At 46.0% G+C, this 18,479-nt stretch overlaps 1 protein-coding gene across 5 annotated transcripts in view; it reads left to right on the top strand.

The window, feature by feature from the left end:
* Positions 1-18,479, top strand: part of FRMD4A (FERM domain containing 4A) — a gene marked incomplete at its 3' end in the record, with an annotated part of 330,271 nt that overhangs the window by 92,535 nt on the left and 219,257 nt on the right. Inside the window, exon 1 of one of the 5 annotated variants that reach the window (XM_082647378.1) lies at positions 8,973-9,023. The exons of 3 other annotated variants lie outside the window; for them this stretch is intronic. Of the gene's footprint in view, positions 1-8,972; positions 9,024-9,711; positions 9,798-18,479 lie in introns of those variants that run through there. One more of the 5 variants, XM_082647376.1, reaches the window with a different exon arrangement.

The following is an 18,479-nucleotide window of genomic DNA, read 5'->3' as shown; positions in this document are numbered from 1 at the left end:
TGAGCCCTTGGTTGACCAACTTCTGCTTTTGCTCAAAATTAAGCCTCGCATTTTGGAGGCTAAAAAAAAAAAAACTACATTAAAACCCTTTGTTGGAATGCTTTACACTTTCCACAGAACAGAAACTAAAATAACCTGTTACACAATTAGTCACAAATACAGTCCTCTAGTTTTGGAGGAATTGAATACAGACTCGGATTCAAATCTGCCTCTTTCTGGGGATGGACTTTCGGCAAGTTACTTAATGTTTCTGAGCCTCAGTTTCTGGATCTATAAATGGAAATTAATAATACCTACTTGCAGCGTTGCTGCAGGAATTGAAGATGATTCACGTCACGTGCCTGGTGCCACTCAATAAATACTAGCCATTATCATCATCATCCTATCCCAGTTTAGGTTAGAACCCATTTCCAAGGGAATTTTCTTTGCAAATAGCACAGAAGTCATCCTCTGAAGATTCTAAAGATACTTTCCTTTCTCTCCGCTGTATCCCCTCTTCTACTGAGGACTCAAGATCAAAACTGTCCTCAAGCATCCTCACCTCTGCTTGGGATCAGCTATTCAGACCAGTGTTTATTTGCTATATTTTGCACTTTTGAGACAGTGAAAAAGAGGGTGAAACAAGAAAAGACCTGTGAAGATCTTCCCAAGACCCCATTAGAGAAGAATATAAACTATGAATGTAAGAACATACGCCAAGAAAGAACCTTATGTTTCTGAAAGCCAACACCAAAACGATTTAGAGTTTACTAGGTAGACTGAGGGGAGAGATGGAAAAACATCCATTTCAAGATAGAAATTACAGCTGCGGGATTATTAAGTGTCTTTATCAGGCCTCCACAAACGCCTTTAGAAATCTGCAGAACGCACTGCAGAAGGTTCCACACCACTGGCGGTGCGCGCACCACGCGACTCGCCCCGGCTCAGTTATGAGCGACAGAGCTCATTGATAGCTTCAGATTGACTATGATTTAGGCCGCCTTTATTAAAACAATTATACGGAATTGCATATAAACACCGGTCAAATGCTGTTTCCTACCATCACAGACGCTTCTCCTGTTTTTTATTAGCTGAATGGATTTCACTCTAAAAATTTATTGAGTAGTGATCATAACGCTTGGCCAAGAGAAAGTGATAAAGCAGCATTAAATATACTGTGTACAGATGAACAAACTTCGAGGACTTCGAATAAAATCAAAGCAAAAACAAAGCACCACCACGGTTCCTGCCTTGGAGGAAACTGAGTGAGGCATATAGACAAATGCAGAAATGGTTACAATAAAGTGCTACAGATGGGTAGAGAGATGCATGGGCTATTTCAGAGCAGGAGAGGGTTGTAACCAGGTTGTAGGCAACAGGGGGACGGGGACCACGTCAGAGTCTGTTCCCTGCCATGTCTCAGCCCCAACCAGTGCCTACTGGAGAATATCCAAGGATTTTTGGCTTTATCCCGGGTAGAAGAGGAGATTTTTTTTTGTCAGAATGGAACAACATGGTCATATTCATTTTTGATATGGAGGCAACCAGTTATGAAGGGTTTCCATCAGAATTAAATTCTTAAAACCACAATTCCACAGGCAAGAATGTTTATTCCCTCATTTAATTCATCCTTCAATGAATACTCATTGAACGTCTCATATGTGCCAGGGACAATTCTAGGCTCAAGAGAGTCAGCAAAAAAGAAAACAGACATAAATCCCTGCTCTCCTGGGAGAGACAGATAATGGACAAAACATACAAACAAATAAGTTGTATAGTCTGTTGGAAGGTGATAAGGGAAACCGAGAAAAATAAACCAGAGAAGGGATGAGGGTGAGGGGCAGAAGCAGGAGGGCAAGTGGGAGGAGTTGCTTTTTTAAGAAAGATGGTCATAGGGCTTCCCTTTTAAGAAAGATGGTCATAGGGCTTCCCTCCTCCCTGGGAGGAGTTGCTTTTTTAAGAAAGATGGTCATAGGGCTTCCCTTGCCTTCCCTTGCCTTCCCTGAGAGTCCGCCTGCCGATGCAGGGGACTCGGGTTCGTGCCCCGGTCCGGGAAGATCCCACATGCCGCGGAGCGGCTGGGCCTGTGAGCCATGGCCGCTGATCCTGCACGTCCGGAGCCTGTGCTCTGCAACGGGAGAGGCCACAACAGTGAGAGGCCCGTGTACTGCAAAAAAAAAAAAAAAAAAATGGCCATAGATCACAGTGAATTTGGCATTTGAAGAATTGAGTGACAGCTATGAAAAAGAAACAAAACTTGCTACCATTTGTTGCTACTGGAGGAAAAAAAAAGTCAGAAAGGATCTCTCTAAGAAGGTGATATTTTAGCAGGGACCTGAAAAAGGTTTGGGCTTGATTGGGCTGATATCTGGAGAGGTGCATTCCAGGCACAGGGAGGTGCAAAGGTCCTGGGCTAGAGAGAGTCTGATGAGTCTGGACAATGGCAGGGAGGCCAGGGTGCCAGGAACAGAGCGAAGACCTCTGGCAGAATAGAGATGCTCGGAGACCGGCAGCATCAGCATCCCAGGAACTTATTAGAAATGCAGATTCTTGCACCGCAGCCCAGACTTATGAATCAGAAACTCTGGGGGGCCTGGGGGAGGTGAGACCCATTGATCTGTTTTTGTTTGCTTGTTTGTTTTTTTGCGGTACGCGCGGGCCTCTCACTGTTGTGGCCTCTCCCGTTGCGGAGCACAGGCTCCGGACGCGCAGGCTCAGCGGCCATGGCTCACGGACCCAGCCGCTCCGCGGCATGTGGGATCTTCCCGGACCGGGCACGAACCCGTGTCCCCTGCATCGGCAGGCGGACTCTCAACCACTGCGCCACCAGGGAAGCCCCAGTGATCTGTTTTGACAAGCCTTCCAGGTGATTCCGATGCTGGCTTAAGTCGGCCTGAGAGCTAGGTCCTGAGCCCTCTTTTCCCCTGACAGTATCTTTCCTGGACAACCTCGTCAATTTCCATAGGTTTAAGTGCCCTCTATGTACAGGCGTCGCCAACCTTTTTTCTTTTCACCCAGATATCTCTTTCTGAGCTAATCTTGCATATCCAGTCCGTATCTCAGCAAACAGCCTAACCAACTGCCTATTTGAGTCAGAACCTTAGAAACTTGCTTCACTGAACCCACCTTATTTATAAGGTGAGTTATAGCAGATTCTTTGCCATTATGATTTGGGGTGGGTTGATCTTTATTTGGTGGCAGGAAAAATGTCATCACATCACAAGTCATCACTCGATGACAGTTTTCAGCCCCATCTCAACTCCAGGAAACTGACTTGCCTTTTCTCCCTGGAGCACAGGTGCCTCTGTTCTCTTAAATCCTGGGGGCCTTCCTCCTAAACTGGCTCATGGTTCCAATACATTCTTATTGCTTGCTTGAGAGATTGAGTAATTGATGTCACCTGCACAGAAGCCTTCTCTCTATTATAAGTTCCAACCGAAAAAGGAATGCTTGCTGAAACTTTTTTTCTATTCAATTTCACAAATATTTCTGTTTTAACTCCCTTTCCTAACGAGGTGATGGGCCCACGAATAAAGAATGAGTATTGAGTCCCAGCTGATAGGCACTGTGTCAGGTAATAAGGGATGCAGTACCTCCAAATACTAGACCAATGGACGGTGAGTTGAGTGGAGGGTTAATAATCTCAACTCGGAACTCAGACTGCCCAAGTTTGATAACTGGCTGTTGCCTACTTTTCATCTGTAGGACCTGAGGTGGGTTATAAACCCTCTCCCTGACATATTCCCTTCCTTCCAAATGGGGCTAATAATAGCACCAACCTCCCAGGGCTGTTGAGAAGATTAAATGAGTTATTGCATATAAAGTGCATAAGCAGTATCTGGCAGCTGGTAGGTGCCAAGTAAGTCTTAAGTACGGTTAATATATATTTCAAGGCAAATAAACAGAAAGGGTTTGGTGAAAGTGTTAACCTGTGTCCTTGAGTGTACTTGTAATGTACACCGATTTTATAGTATGGCTCTCACTGTAATACACCTACTCCCAGGGGCTCCAAATGACATTAATTAGCTTGTGATGTTTTGATTGATTCTTGTTTGTGGTTCACAATTACTTGCCCTGGGTTTTTACTGCCCTGAGTTGAGACAGTCTAAATCAGGATCCCCAACCAGGAAAAAATAATAAGCAACAATTTCACGTAATGAGAACATAACAAGATTATAAAACATAGCTATTAAAAAATGACATTGCTATTTAAAAAAATAACAAACTAAAACACAGTTATTAGATGCTTTCTTCGTATACCCCAGGGACCGCGGTCTTAAGTGCTTGCTGTCTGGCCAGGAGAGGAGATGGAATTCTTTCTTTTTGATTGAAGTGGCTCAGGATTGGCCTTTAATTGACCTGGGAGTGAGGAGAGAAAAGGACTGGGTATAAAAATATAATAGGGTTCACTTAAAACCAGTCAAGGACTTTAACCTGCCCCAAAGGAGTCTTACTCTATCCTCAAACTCTGGTGAAAGTAGAAGGAAAAGATGACAGTATTATTTTCCGGAAACATATGAACGGAATGTAAATCAATGTCTGTTTGGTGCAGCTTAGAAACGAATGTACCAGTACAACATACTATCACCTCCTATAGATGCTACCCAACTCCAACTGTGGCTCAATCTGTAATTAATAGTGTATATAAAATAAGTGCGTGGCCATGCTCGCCGTGATTGCCAATATATTTCATTTGTATTAGTATGAGGTAGTCAAGCTTGCGAGATAAGAGCTCAGGTCACAAAAGGATGACTCTGGGTTCAAATCTGATGAACAGAGTCCCCTCAGTTCGTTACTTCACCTTTTTAGACCCCAGGTTCCTCCTCCATAGAAGAGAGAGAAAAAATAACTTCCACCTCGTAGGAATCTTGTGATGATCAATGAACGTTTTGGAAAGTTCTTAGCACTGTGTCTGGCACAGAATATGTACTCGTAATAATGTTCGTTATCAACTGTCATCAGTTGTGTGGTTTTGAAAATATTTAATATGTGTTGAATCCATGGTCTTCATAAGGCTAGAGAGAGAGAGATGATTCTCAGGCCAGTTTGAAAGGTGAAGAAACGGGCACCAAAAAATGAAGAGACTTGTTCAAGGTCACACTGCACCTTCAGAGCAGGATTCCAGGGCTGTCCCATGTTATTGGTTCTTAGCAAAGGATTGTGTAGCCCAGACTCAGATCCAGCCCACGCTGGGGTCTGTCCTCAGCGGGGCAGATCCACAAAGGAATGAGTGGGTCCTCCTTCTCCAGCAGCAGTGGTTCTCTGGCTAAGACCCAAGCTGAGGCATCTTCTCCTAAGTGCTCCGTGTACTGCCCCGAGCTTGTTAGGAAAGCTGTGACTGCAGACCCCAGAGTTAAGAACCAGATACTTTCTATCAGTGAAGTGGGTCTAATTTTTGCTCTGCAACTTTGGGTGTAAAACAGTCACATTAGTTTACTCCTCTAAACCCAGTTCAATCTATGTCCTCACCCACCAAGGTGGCAGAAATTCACTCATTCTTTCCTCTCCACCAACTCACATTCTATCAATACGTCATGACAGGAAAAGGGTCTCTTGTCATTGATCCAGCATAGATGCCACTGAGATGCTCACGTACCCAAGAACTTGAGGTCCCTTTTAAAGCCAAAGACGCCATCCCTCCTGGCAGAACCCCAAGATCCTTTGCTGTGCCTAAGACACACCTCTTGGCGTTTGGTACCTTCCTCCATTGTCCTCAGGCTGCCCCGGCAGATGACCGGCGCCCTCTTGAGGCGCTCTGTAGACATGGAGGATGGGCCTCTCCAACTGCAGGTGGCCCCCCTTTCCTTCCTCCGGGGGTGCTACTGCCTCTCTCCATGCTTTTCTCCATTCCCCATTTTCCAAGCTTCAGAGCACCTCTCCTCTCTTGGAGACTTTAACTCCTTTTAGTACAGAGCTCCCTAACTCTTTGTGAGAACCCGAGGTAATCAGGTCTCAAAGTCCTGCTTGCCCTCTGGAAGAACCAAAGGAAAAGTATGTCTCCTTCTTTCTGAATCTTCTCCAGCAGTAAAAGCAAAACACAAAGGCATATGTCCAGAAACCAGCCTTCCACGTTTCTTTTTTCAGTTAGATTTTTCAAAAAGCATCACACTCGAGCTGAAAATGGAAACATGCTCTATTCTTTCATCACAACTACATGCTAGGGCTGACCGATGGTCCAACACTTTGCAAAGAGCCTTTGATTCTTTATGTCTTTGCAAGAAACTGCCTGAATTGTCAGTGGTAGAATTGGCCTCTTCGGAAAACAGACCATTACAGAATTCTGACTGGCAAAGCTTGTCATCCATGAACTCCAAGGATCACTGCTGGTGAAACAGAGAATATATTTCCTTCATATTTTCATTAACTTCCAGATGATTTAAGTTTGAATTTTTATCTCATTCATCAAGCTTTACCATGGCCTATTTCTCTCAGTACTTAAATTCTTCAAATGTAGTTTTTCTTCCCTAAATTTGTATCCATTCTCAGTTTGGGCTCCAAACACAAAAGGCTTAGGGGGTAAAGAGAGCCTGTGTCGGGGACTAGCCCAGGCCATGGGGACAGAGTGACAATAAAACACATAAAGGCCCTCACATGTATACGCTTATATTGCCAGGTCCTGTTCTAAGTTTTTCACATATATTGATTCATTTAATCCTTATAACAACGCTATGAGGTAGGTAGTATTACGATCCCCATTTCATAGGTGAGAAAACTGAGGCGCAGAGAGGTTAAGATACTTGCCCAAGGTTGTACAGTGAGGAGGTGGCTGAGGCAAGAGCCAGGCTCTGGAAGTCTGACATCAGTCTGTGACTTTCACACGCAGCTGTGAATACCGATCATAGTTAAGAAGGAAATAAACAGGCTAATGATACAAAGAGCAGCTGGGGAGGTCACTTCCCACGTGCTGATCAGGGAAGGTTACTTAGGAGGCAGGGTTTGAGCTGAAACCTGAAGGATGGCAAGGAGCCAGCTATACAAAGGGTGGGCGGGGCGAGGGCGGGCGGTGAGCATTCCAGGCAGGAGAAACAAGACACGCAAAAGCCAAGGGAAGGAAAGAGTCATTCATGGGCAGAGAAGTGGCCTGGTGGCAAATCATAGAGAGGGACTCGGAGACTAACACGTGATGACGATGGGGAGGGTGCTTCAGGAGCAGTGAGAAGCCCGGATAGTTGTAAGCAGAGATGTGACATGATTCGAGTGGCTTCTGCAGTCATGGGCTGCTGGGGGACAAGGGGACCAGTGAGAACCAGGAACACAGGGGACCTGGAATAGGGTTATGGAGCTGAAGGGACTGGTGGCCGCAGACAAGGCTGGATGGATAAGGAGGACCTGATGCTCGGGACATCCCAGCCATCTAAGGAAGCGAGGACTTTATGCCTAAGAGCCAGGGAAACCTTGAATGGGTTTAAGCAAAGAAATCCTATGATCAGGTGTGAGTTTCAGGAGAGTGACTCCAGGTGGTGTGGTGAATGCATTTGAGAGACAAGACTGGGGTCCAGTCAGGAGGTTGCTAGAGACATGGCGGTGAAAGGTGATGTACACTGACCGAGGCTAGGAACAGGGCCTACTCATGCAACAAAGATTAAGCAATGGGCACCAGGCACTGTCGGAACAAGTCAGACAAGGGGCTGCTCCCAAGGAACTTTCCAGATCTATTTATGAGGATAGGCTTGGTGATAATTTGACAGTGAGGAATGAGTCAAAGGAAGGAGATGAAAGATCTCTCTATCCCTGTGGGGAGAGGAAGGATGCCATTTCGTAAGACAGGGAACCTGGAAAGGGGCTTTACCAGTTGGTCAGCTTGATTCAGGACATATTGAGAATTCCAGCGGCCAAGGTGGAAAGGCAGGAGGTGGATGTAGATGGAATCCAAAGACTATTCTAAGGATGCAAACTATTGGAAGAGAAAGGTTTGAACATTTCCTCGATCACTACCTGTTGGGTGTTGCAGTCAAAACAAAGCAGCACTGGAAATAATCTGCTTCCAAAGAAATAATAATCCCTGTAAAGGCCTCAGAACGCGAGGAGATGGGCTTCAATTGCAACATGAAAGAACCGGGCTTGGCATGAGAACAATCCTCAAGGACTTCAAGAATACAGAAACCTCCCATTCAGCTTCCCATTCCTCAGATTCAGATAATCAAGTCCCCCAGCCAGGAGCATGTGATCACCACCTTCTGAAATAAGGTGGGTAGTCCTCACAGGCGTTCATCTTTTCCTCCAACACTGACTTGGAGGAAAAGTTAGATGTTTCCCTTCTGTGGATTGTGAGGCCTCTTGAACTGTCAAAAATGTTCACCAGAGATCATCAGAGAACACACAGGTTGTGTCTGGAAAGATCAGTTGGAAGACAGGATGTGTGAGATTTCTTTTTATTATAAAGTTTGTAAGTTTTCACTCCTGCCAATGTCCTGGAAATAATGGTATCAGTATACCTGGGTCTCCTTCAAACTACGGTAAAAGGGGAAACAGTCCCTCCCTTGAAGGATGGATGGATGGATGGACGGATGGGTGGATGGACGGATGGATGGGTGGATGGACGGGTGGATGGGTGGATGGACGGGTGGATGGATATTGGCGATTCAAGTGACGAGTGAGTTCTAGGGAAAGATTTTACCTCTGAGACAAGCTGGCTTTTCCACCTTCGCTAAGCGGCTGCTCCCGCCTGCTTCTCCCTTTATTTCATCACCCGTGTTTTGACAATTCATGAAAAAGGAGGAAAAAAAAGTGTCTAAGGCAAATTGAGCTCCTGAAGTAATAAACATTTAGACATACAATGTGAATTGAGTTATTGTTCTCCTCGGGATAGTCTCCCAGTGTGTTTCTCTTTTTTGGAAAGAGAACGTGTCAGGCCGTCTTCCTCCCCCAGGCTCTGGAAATGGGAGTCTCCCCTCCGCAGTAATTGTTGCGAATCCTGACAATAGCCCCACGACTGGGTTATCTCACAGGAACTTCCATTTCCAAAGAGTTGAGGGGAGATTAATGCAAGAAAACTGGACTAGATCGAGGGATAAGAGCTGCACCTTCCGCCAAGTTCAACCAAGGTAGCCTCTTCCTCCGGCTCCCAGGGTAGGAGGGGGCCTCCCGCGGCGGGTTTCGGTGGGTTTGTCGGGGACGGCGCCGGGTGCGCGGGCGGTCCTCGGGCTCCGACTCCCCGCTCCTCTCGCGCACGCCTCTGGCTCCGCGCAGCCTCTGCGGCTCGGCGGCTGATTCGGGACCTAACTTGGTCCAGATTGCGTGTGCGGCGGAGCGGGAACCGGGGGCTCGCGGGCTGCGCAGGGGCCGGGCCGGGCCGGCGCGTTCATTGTTGTCCGGGGGCTAGGCCGGCTCTCGGGGGTGCCCCGCGGCGCGCGCGGGTGGCGGCGGCGCGCTCGGCCGCGCGGGACTCGCCGGAGCCGGCCTAGCCCCCGGCCGCCGGCGGCCCCGAGCGCGCTCGCCGTGCCCGGGGGCGCCGCGCGGGGCCGACCGCGATGCGGAGGGCCGGGCGCGGCGGCACGGTGTTCGGCGCGCGGGCGAGGGGCGGGCCGGCGGCGGTGCGCCCTGGCGCGCGGCCAGGCTCGGCGTGAGCGGCGCGAGCGGGCGATGGGCTGACTGGGGACCCGCAGGGGCGGTGGGGCGGCGGCGGCGGGGGCGCGCGGGGACCGGCGGGGCGGCTGCGGGCGCCGCGCGGCGGAGGCGGAGGCGGAGGCGCCGGGCGCGGATGCCGCCGGCTAGGCCCCGGGCCTGCGCACCCGGGGCGCATGGGACGCCCGTTTCGGTGGATCCGCCGCTGCAAACCTGAAGTTCCTCGGCTCTCTGGGAAGCACCACGAATAAAAGGTAATGTGTCTTTGTTTCCCAGCCGCGACTGCGGGCAGGCGGTGGATTCTGCAGCACTTCTGGGTCCGTTTCTGGGCCGGTGAGAGGGACATGACACTTCTGCTTTACTGAGGACGTAGAGCATTTAATGCCGCAGATGTGACATTGTTCCAGTGCACACCCCACGTGCGGCACAGACTCTACTCCCTCGTGCTGCCCCCTCTCCCCACACCCACTTTCTTTGGCATCTCGACCTCACACTGGCTAGGTCTACCCGGGGAGAAAGGAAAGGACCTTGCTGCGGGCAGACCCGGGCGTGATTTTGTTCTTTTTTTTCTAACCGTTTTTCTGGAAGTGACAGGGAAGTCCTGTTCTTTGGGTGGGTTCAGGAGGCAGGCTGCAGATCGCCGGCTGCCTAGGACTGCTAAAATGGATTGCTCTTTCACACTCCAAATGGCTGTAGCAAGTTTAATGCAGGGAGACCGCGGGAGGAGGAGAGGAGGGAACCCCCTTCAGGACGAACCCCCCAAACGCAGGGCTTCTGTCTTGCAGGCAACTGCCCAAACGTGGGCGCATATTGCGTTTAGAAAAGATGAACCGGTCCTGTACTTTGAAAGCCGTGTGGGCTGCCCGTGTGTAGTCGGGAACTCGGTGCCTTTCTCCAGTACCTCGTTAGGAGAGTAACTGCTCAGTAGATTCAAGCAAATTCTGCGAAATTTCCAAGGGATGGCTGTTCTGATAATAGGTCTGGCGGTGGCTTCTTAATAGACACACTCATTCTGAATGGTGCAGCCATGCCAGTCCCCCCGGAAGCTCTGCTTGCTGAGAAGGGCGATCCCCAGACCTCACCGTGGATGGAGGAGGCTTTCTCCCCTATGAATGGAACATCCCAGTAGACGTTGTTACCGCTGTTCTGGCTTCTCTCAGTTTGAATCCTCACAGCCTCTGATGAAAGGGATTCTCAGAACACCTAAGCCAACCACATTTCTAAATCCGAGCTCTTCGGTGGGGATGGCTTATTCAGCGTTGGAGTAGCCCCAGCTGTATTTAGACACCTGGTCAGGCTGATTTGATCTGCATTTACCTGAGTGGGTTTTCAACAGCTTCTCACATACCCCTAGCACCTCGGCACTGTAAGTCTGGTCCTTTTCTGAAAGCATGACTGTGATGTTCGGGAAAGCACCAGTCCAAGAGCCCGGGGCAGGCTTATGACTTCATCCAGGGAAGCCACCGCTGACCCTGGGGGAAGTGTCTCAGGAGTTGGATGCAAAATCTATTCCTTACACTTAGTAGAACTTAGCTCTGTGTGCCATTTTTCCAATGTGCAACAAAGTGGGAGGTTGATGGGGGGTGGGGGGGGGGATGGGAGGACACCTTTCATTGTTTTGTTTCTGGTTTTTAAATTACTTCAAGTTCATTCCTAGCGTCTGGCCTCCTTTTGGAGTCTGACTTGGACACGGTGGGAAGACTAAACCTTCAGATCAGCAGAAATCTGATTTTGATTCTCAACGTGTTCATCTCTTGCAACCTAGAGGGTTAGAGGATGGGCCTCTTCTGTTGGCTGAGGGGTCCCTTCTGCTGTGAATGAAATCTGGGTTTATTTAAGGTACACCAGGAATGGGAGGGTCCCGCAGCAGATAGACTTGAAGCTCTTTGGTCCCAGAGGTTAAATAGCTGCAGTTAATTTGATTGGAAGCAATATTTGGACTTGCTGTGAAATCAACACTATATTGTCCTGCTAGTGAATACAGTGTTGCCTCCAAATAACTTGGAAAAAAGTGATGCTTGATGTGAACTGTGCGGGTAGCAGTAACCTTTTAGAAAAAGCAACAACAACAACGTTAAACTCTTCTTGTGTTAAAAGGGAATAGTGTTAGTTGAAATGAGGATCAGAAAATCCCTCCACCCACTTAAAAATTTTTTTTTCTTGAAATATAGTTGATTTACAATGTCATGTTTCAGTCATGTTAGTGTACAGAAAAGTGATTAATACCTATGTGTGTATACATATATACATATATATATTCATTTTTAGATTCTTTTCCATTACAGGTTATTACAGGATGTTGAATATAGTTCCCTGTGCTATACAATAGGTCCGTGATGATTATCTGTTTCATACGTAGTAGTGTGTATCTGTTAACCCCAAACTCCTAATTTATTCCTTCCCCGCCTTTCCCCTTTGGTAACCATAAGTTTGTTTTCTCTGTTTGTGAGTCTGTTTCTGTTTTGTAAATAAGTTCACTTGTATCTTTTTTTTTTTTTTTTTAGATTCTGCATATAAGTGAATCATATGATATTTGTTTTCCTCTGTCTGACTTACTTCACTTAGTATGATAATCTCCAGGTCCATCCATGTGGCTGCAGATGGCATTATTTCATTCTTTTTAATAGCTGAGTAATATTCCATTGTATATATGTACCACATCTTCTTTGTCCATTCATCTGTCAATGGACATTTAGGTTGCTTCCATGTCTTGGCTATTGTAAACAGCGCTGTAATGAACACTGTGGTGCATGTATCCTTTCGAACCATGTTTTTCTCCAGATATATGCCCAGGAGGGGGATTGCTGCGTCATATGGTAGCTCTATTTTTAGTTTTTTAAGGAACCTCCATACTGTTCTCTATAGTGGCTGCACCAGTTTACGTTTCCACGAACAGTGCAGGAGGGTTCCTTTTCTCCACACCCTCTCCAGCATTTGTTATTTGTAGACTCTGACGATGGCCATTCTGACCGGTGTGAGGTGATACCTCATTGTAGTTTTGATTTGCATTTCTTTAATAATTAGCGTTGTTGAGCATCTTTTCATGTGCCTTTTGGCCATCTGTATGTCGTCTTTGGAGAAATGTCTATTTAGATCTTCTGCCCGTTTTTTGATTCCTCCACCCGCTTTTATTCTGACCAAGTGTGATCTGCCACTGTTGTTGGTAATATTCTTTCTGGCACTTGAACTAATTTTATTAATGAGACTTGTTATTTATGGCCTAGGGCCTCTTTGTAATTTGTAGACATTGTTGCCAAGTCCCCTGACAGCCTAGCAGGTGGTAAGTGCTATTAGCATTATCTTGTCATGGGAGAAACCGAAACCCCTTGAGGTTCAGTGAGTCACTGACTTTATAATCCATGAGATCTGCCTCCCAGATGTGGGTGGTGCTCAGCCGTATTGTAATGGCCCAGTTACAGTCTGAGGTCAAAGAATAAACCAAGAATGAGTCCTTGGGACTTCCCTGGCCGTCCAGTGGTTAAGACTTCCTGCTTCACTGCCCCAGGGGCACGGGTTCGATCCCTGGTTGGGGCGCTAAGATCCTGCATGCTACACGGCGCGGCAAAAAAAAACAGAAAAAGAATGAATCTTTGCTTGTGTTCTGGAACTTGGCAAAAGGCTCTGTGGACTAGTGAGAATGCCAGAGTTGTAAAAGAAAGAGGTCCTTGAGTCAGCCTCGATGAGCTGATGAGAAAGTGTGATCGATTTGTGATGGGAGAGGCAGTGATGAGATGAAAGGTCCAGGAAATTGAGGGGACCTGTCAGGGTACCTTTATATTTAGTTAATGTGGGGTTGAGTGTGACTGCCTCCAAAGAAGATCATGACTGACTTTACTGCATAAATATACCACTCGTGCTCACGTTATTAATGCTAGTGTGTGTGTATAAGTAAAAGACCTAGAGTTTTATTCATTTGTCGTATACTTATCAGTTATAAGAGTTGCATTTAGCCTGACACACTGAATGACTGAAAATACGATGGGGCACATTCAGAGCTCAAGCTTTGTTCTGAGAAATTTTTGCATATGTCAGTACTTTTTTTAAAAAAAAGGAACAGTGTAGCTTCTGGAGAATTTCCATTTAAACTAGGTAAAGTGAGAAAGACATGCTAACAGTTAAAATAGGTTTTGAAGTTAGTTTAAACCACATTCTACACAGTATCAGAAAGTATGAGTCTAGATTCACCAATGGCTTTCATGCCTGTCTTTTATTTATTTATTTATTTATCTTATTTATTTTTGGATATCAGCTGATGTGTCAGTAACCTTTGTGGCAGAAATTCTCTATTTGGGTTTATTCATTGTGAAAAATTCCAGCATCTCTATTAGAAAGGATCTCTGAGACCTCATGGGGAGAGAAGCCATGGGATAAAGATCTTCGATCTAAATTTCAAAAACTACATTCCTCTTGAGCTCCCCGGACACTGGTTATCCGTTCTCTCCATCTTGTCCATTTCTGATTCTTTGACGTCCATTGCTCTCTGAATAGGTAGTTAAAGGAACAAAAGTAGATATTGGATGTCTCCTAAAAGGTAGGAGTTGATGGGAGAAAAGGAATTGAAAGGATCATTCCATCAGTTATGTAAGATACATAGATGCTTGAACTTTTCCTACCATAAGCAAAATCGAAGACTTAAAGAATCTGGGAAAAAGTGGCCACTAAAAGATGAACCTGTTGGGGAAGGATGAGATTTGAGTATTTTATCTTATGCTGTTTATTCTAGCCGTAATCAGACTGAAGTGTATTGGCTGTATTTTCCATTTTTGTTTTTGCTTTTTCCAGGACATTTAATCTCAAGAGCTGGTACAATAGCTCTTGGAACTCTGGGCTCCAGGGTCACCACTGCACACAAAGCCTGCTGGTTTTGCTACTCTCTTTTGCAAGTTTTCCGAATCAGCATAAATCCAGCTTATCAGAAATTCTCTCCACAGCACTTTCCTTTTGGTTCCCTAAATCCATCAGCTGCCACTCTTTCCCCTATCCTGTGGGATCAGCATGTCTCTCTCTTATAAGGAATAATTTAGACACACCCTTACTTTCGAGGCTACCAGCTCTACCATTAGCCGCATTATCCTAAAAGTATCTATCCTTATGCCTCTCTTACTTGCTCAGAAGATGATCAGAGCTCTTGCTACCATTTAGTGAGTTGCATTAATGCTTATTTTGGGTGCTGTTGAGTGAGTATGTGTGTTTGTGGGTGGAGGGTGTGTGTTCAATTCTTAACTTTATCAGTAGAAATTAGGTATTTTTTTCCCCAAAAGAGAAACACTTTTCTCCTTGAAGATGGAAATTACTGCTCATAATAAAGGCCATGATTGTTGGAAGGGATTGAAGGGATCTGGTTCAGTTCAGTGATCTTATGAATACCAAATAATCAAGAAAAAATGGGCTTGTAGGTTCCGTTTGAACTGAATGGGTAACCCCTCTGTAGATGATCGAGCATCTCTAACGCCAGTTCGGAGATGGAGCTGATAGGAGCCGACTTGTTACAAAGCCTGATCTCCATCGTATGTGGTGGTTTCTGGTTTTCTGTTTTAAAACTGAAGCTCTGGCCATTCCTTGATGTAGTGCAAGAAGACGTGAGTTGTGGGTCGTCAAAAACATTTGCACACCTACATCCTTCTCCCCAAACTCTGACTACCTCCACACGCGCCATCGTATTAGTGATTATTTGCCGATCCGTAGTTACTGCGCACTTTCTGTTCACCGAAGGCTCACTACCTTTACCCCCTGCTCATGGTGGGCACTCAATAGATCCTATCTGAATAAGAAAAATCACCGAGTGACTCTTCACACCAACCGCAACGCTGATATATTTCAGCATCTTCAGAAACCTGGAAAACCCAGTGGTCTAAAGAAAAATGTCCTCTTAGGTCCTTCTGTATCTAACTTTTTTTGTAAGTCTGTTCTGTGGTGTGGCCCCTCATTCCCCTTTAGCAATACCTTGCCTGTCTTGGTACTCATGCAAAATACCAAACTTTTTGACGATAGTTTTCACTCCGAATTAGCCAAAAGCTATCCTCTCAACCTTGGGCTCTAACTCCACAATTTCCATCAGAGCTAGCCTGTTCTTCTGGTGATACAGGCTTCTTTGCAGGGCTTTTGCCTTTCTTTGTCCTTGCTGTACGAGGAATGCATGAAAAACATGGCACGTAATGGGGAATTAGATTGATAATGCATGACAACAAATGGAAATAATAATCGGAGAATTGCCAGGCTGTGCCACTCATAACCATAAAATGCACGATTATGCTCTCCCCACATGCCTGTGAAAAAGTGTATAGTTGGGACAAACCCAAACTAGGAAACCCTAATAGAGTGGAGCCACCTGGTGCTGGGCAACACACCTGCAAACAGTGGGTAGTGCACTGCGGGCTCACCGATTTCTCTGCTGCCTCCGGTTACCCCCAAGAGGCATTGGATACTTATTTCTCTGTTGCTCAGAGAGAGAGAGCAGAAAAGAGGGGAGGGTGGTGAGGATAAGAACGATGGGAGCGGAGCACAATGCAGGGCAGTGTTCTGCCTTCTCAATCCCCTTTTATTGGGGTGGTTGAGTGTTTTGTAACAGAGTAACTACAGAGTGACCAGTAGCACAGATGTAGCCGGCAGGTCTTGGCAGGAGAGCAGAGACCACGGATAAGAGCAAAGCATCAAGGGCTGCAGTCACACTAAATGTTGAGCAGAGACTGTGGACCACGCACATACGAAATTTGGGGATTCTCCGTCAAGTTAGACATCTTGGATGGAATTTTTGGAGTAAAAGAGGGCACAGAGATCATTTTTACAAATGAAGAGATGCTCACAGATGTTCAGGGACCTCGCCGGTGTCCCCGTTGCAGGGCCAAGACTAGAGTCCCTGACCACGTGGTTTGGCGCACAGAGCGGGTAGGGTTGTGGTGTCGTGTCCCCCGGGCTTGGACTTCTGGCTCTGCCCCTTCCTGGCTGTGAGGCCTTGGGTAAATTATTGAATCTCTCTGAGCCTCGGTTTTCTTATTTATCAGAAAAGTTTTATTCAGTGGAGCCAATGAGATGATATCCGTGAAGCACCCAGCACAAAAAAAATAAGGGAGCCTCTTCTAGAATCAGAAATTTTGTCTTTGCACTCTCCCCTCCGGGCTTGGCTTGCTTATGTCCCTGGAAGACCCAACAGTACTAACTGCAGGAGGTTTAAAACACAAGGGGTGTAAGAAGGCCACTGGCCCTGGAGGTGGAGGTATTGCTGAAATAATGCCACCTCCTTACCTACGATCCTGGAGTGAATTTTATAAATAGAAAGTAGCGTAAGAAAAAAAACCAAAAAACATTAGCTCTGATACTCCGTAAATGTCACCGAGCCTTCCAGAAAGGATTCTGCAGGTAAAGACATCACCCTAGTGATCCTTTCCTTATTGGGACGGAGGAGGCTTACCAAGAATGGGCGGCATCCTGCTGCGTCCGTGAGTCTTGAGTGAGCCCGTGAACATTAAACTGGGGAGGATTGGTTGGGGGAGGGGAAGGAAGAGAAGAAGTATGATTTTGCCTTTGCACTGATGGATTCTATCACCCTACCTTTCTGAAATTCTTCAGTTTTCAGGATTGATCAGAAAGCTCTTAGGGCTTTTATTTTGAAAAAATCCTCCAGTAGAAACAAGGGTATGTCAGTCAATGCTTATGCCATCCTTTTTCTTTTAAGTGAGGTATAGTTCATTTAAAATATTGTGTTTCAGGTGTACAGCAAAGTGATCCAGTTATATATGTATTTTTTCAGATGATTTTCTAATATAGGTTATTATAAGGTACTGAATATTATTCCCTTTATTATATAGTAAATCCTTGTTGCTTATCTATTTTATGTAGAGTAGTTTGTTAATTACATATTCCTAATTTGTCCCTCCCGCCTCCCTTTCCCCTTTGGTAACCATAAGTTTGTTTTCTACGTCTGTGAGCCATTTCAGTTTCATAAATAGATTTATTTGTATTATTTTTTAGATTCCACATCAGTGATAGCATATAATATTTGTCTTTGTCTGACTTACTTCACTTAGTATGATAATCTCTAGGTCCATCCATGTTGCTGCAAATGGCATTATTTCATTCTTTTTTATAGCTGAGTAATATTCCATTTTATATATATATATATATATATATATATATATATATATATATACACACACACACACACACACACCACATCTTCTTTATCCATTCATCTGTCAGTGGACATTTAGGTTGCTTCCATGTCCTGCCTATTGTAAATAGTGCTGCAGTGAACACTGGGGTGCATGTGTCTTTTGAATGAAGTTTTTCTCCAGATATATGCCCAGGAGTGGGATTGCTGGGTCATATGGTAGTTTTTTAAGGGACCTTAGTACTGTTCTCCATAGCAGCTGTACCAATTTACATTCCCACCAACAGTGTAGGAGGGTTCCCTTTTCTCCACACCCTCTCCAGCATTTATTGTTTGTAGATTTTTTAAAGATGGCCATTCTGACCGGTGTGAGTGATACCTCATTGTAGTTTTGGGGGTTTTTTTTTAATAAGTTTATTTATTTTGCTTATTTTATTTTTGGGTGAGTTGGGTCTTTGTTGCTGCACGTGGGCTTTCTCTAGTTGTGGCGAGCGGGGGCTACTCTCCGTTGTGGTACACGGGCTTCTCATTGCAGTGGCTTCTCTTGTTGCAGAGCATGGGCTCTAGGCACACGGGCTTCAGTAGTTGTGGCACGTGGGCTCAGTAGTTGTGGCTCACGGACTCTAGAGCGCAGGCTCAGTAGTTGCGGCACACGGGCTTAGTTGCTCCGCGGCATGTGGGATTTTCCCGGACCAGGGCTCGAACCCGTGTCCCCTGCATTGGCAGGCGGATTCTTAACCACTGCACCACCAGGCAAGTCCCCTCATTGTGGTTTTGATTTCTCTCATAATCAGCGATGTGGAGCATCTTTTCATGTGCCTGTTTATGC

Source organism: Grampus griseus (assembly GCF_964374135.1).
Source record: "Grampus griseus genome assembly, chromosome: 2".
Lineage (NCBI taxonomy): Eukaryota > Metazoa > Chordata > Mammalia > Artiodactyla > Delphinidae > Grampus > Grampus griseus.
This window is presented reverse-complemented; position numbering and strand designations above follow the sequence as displayed.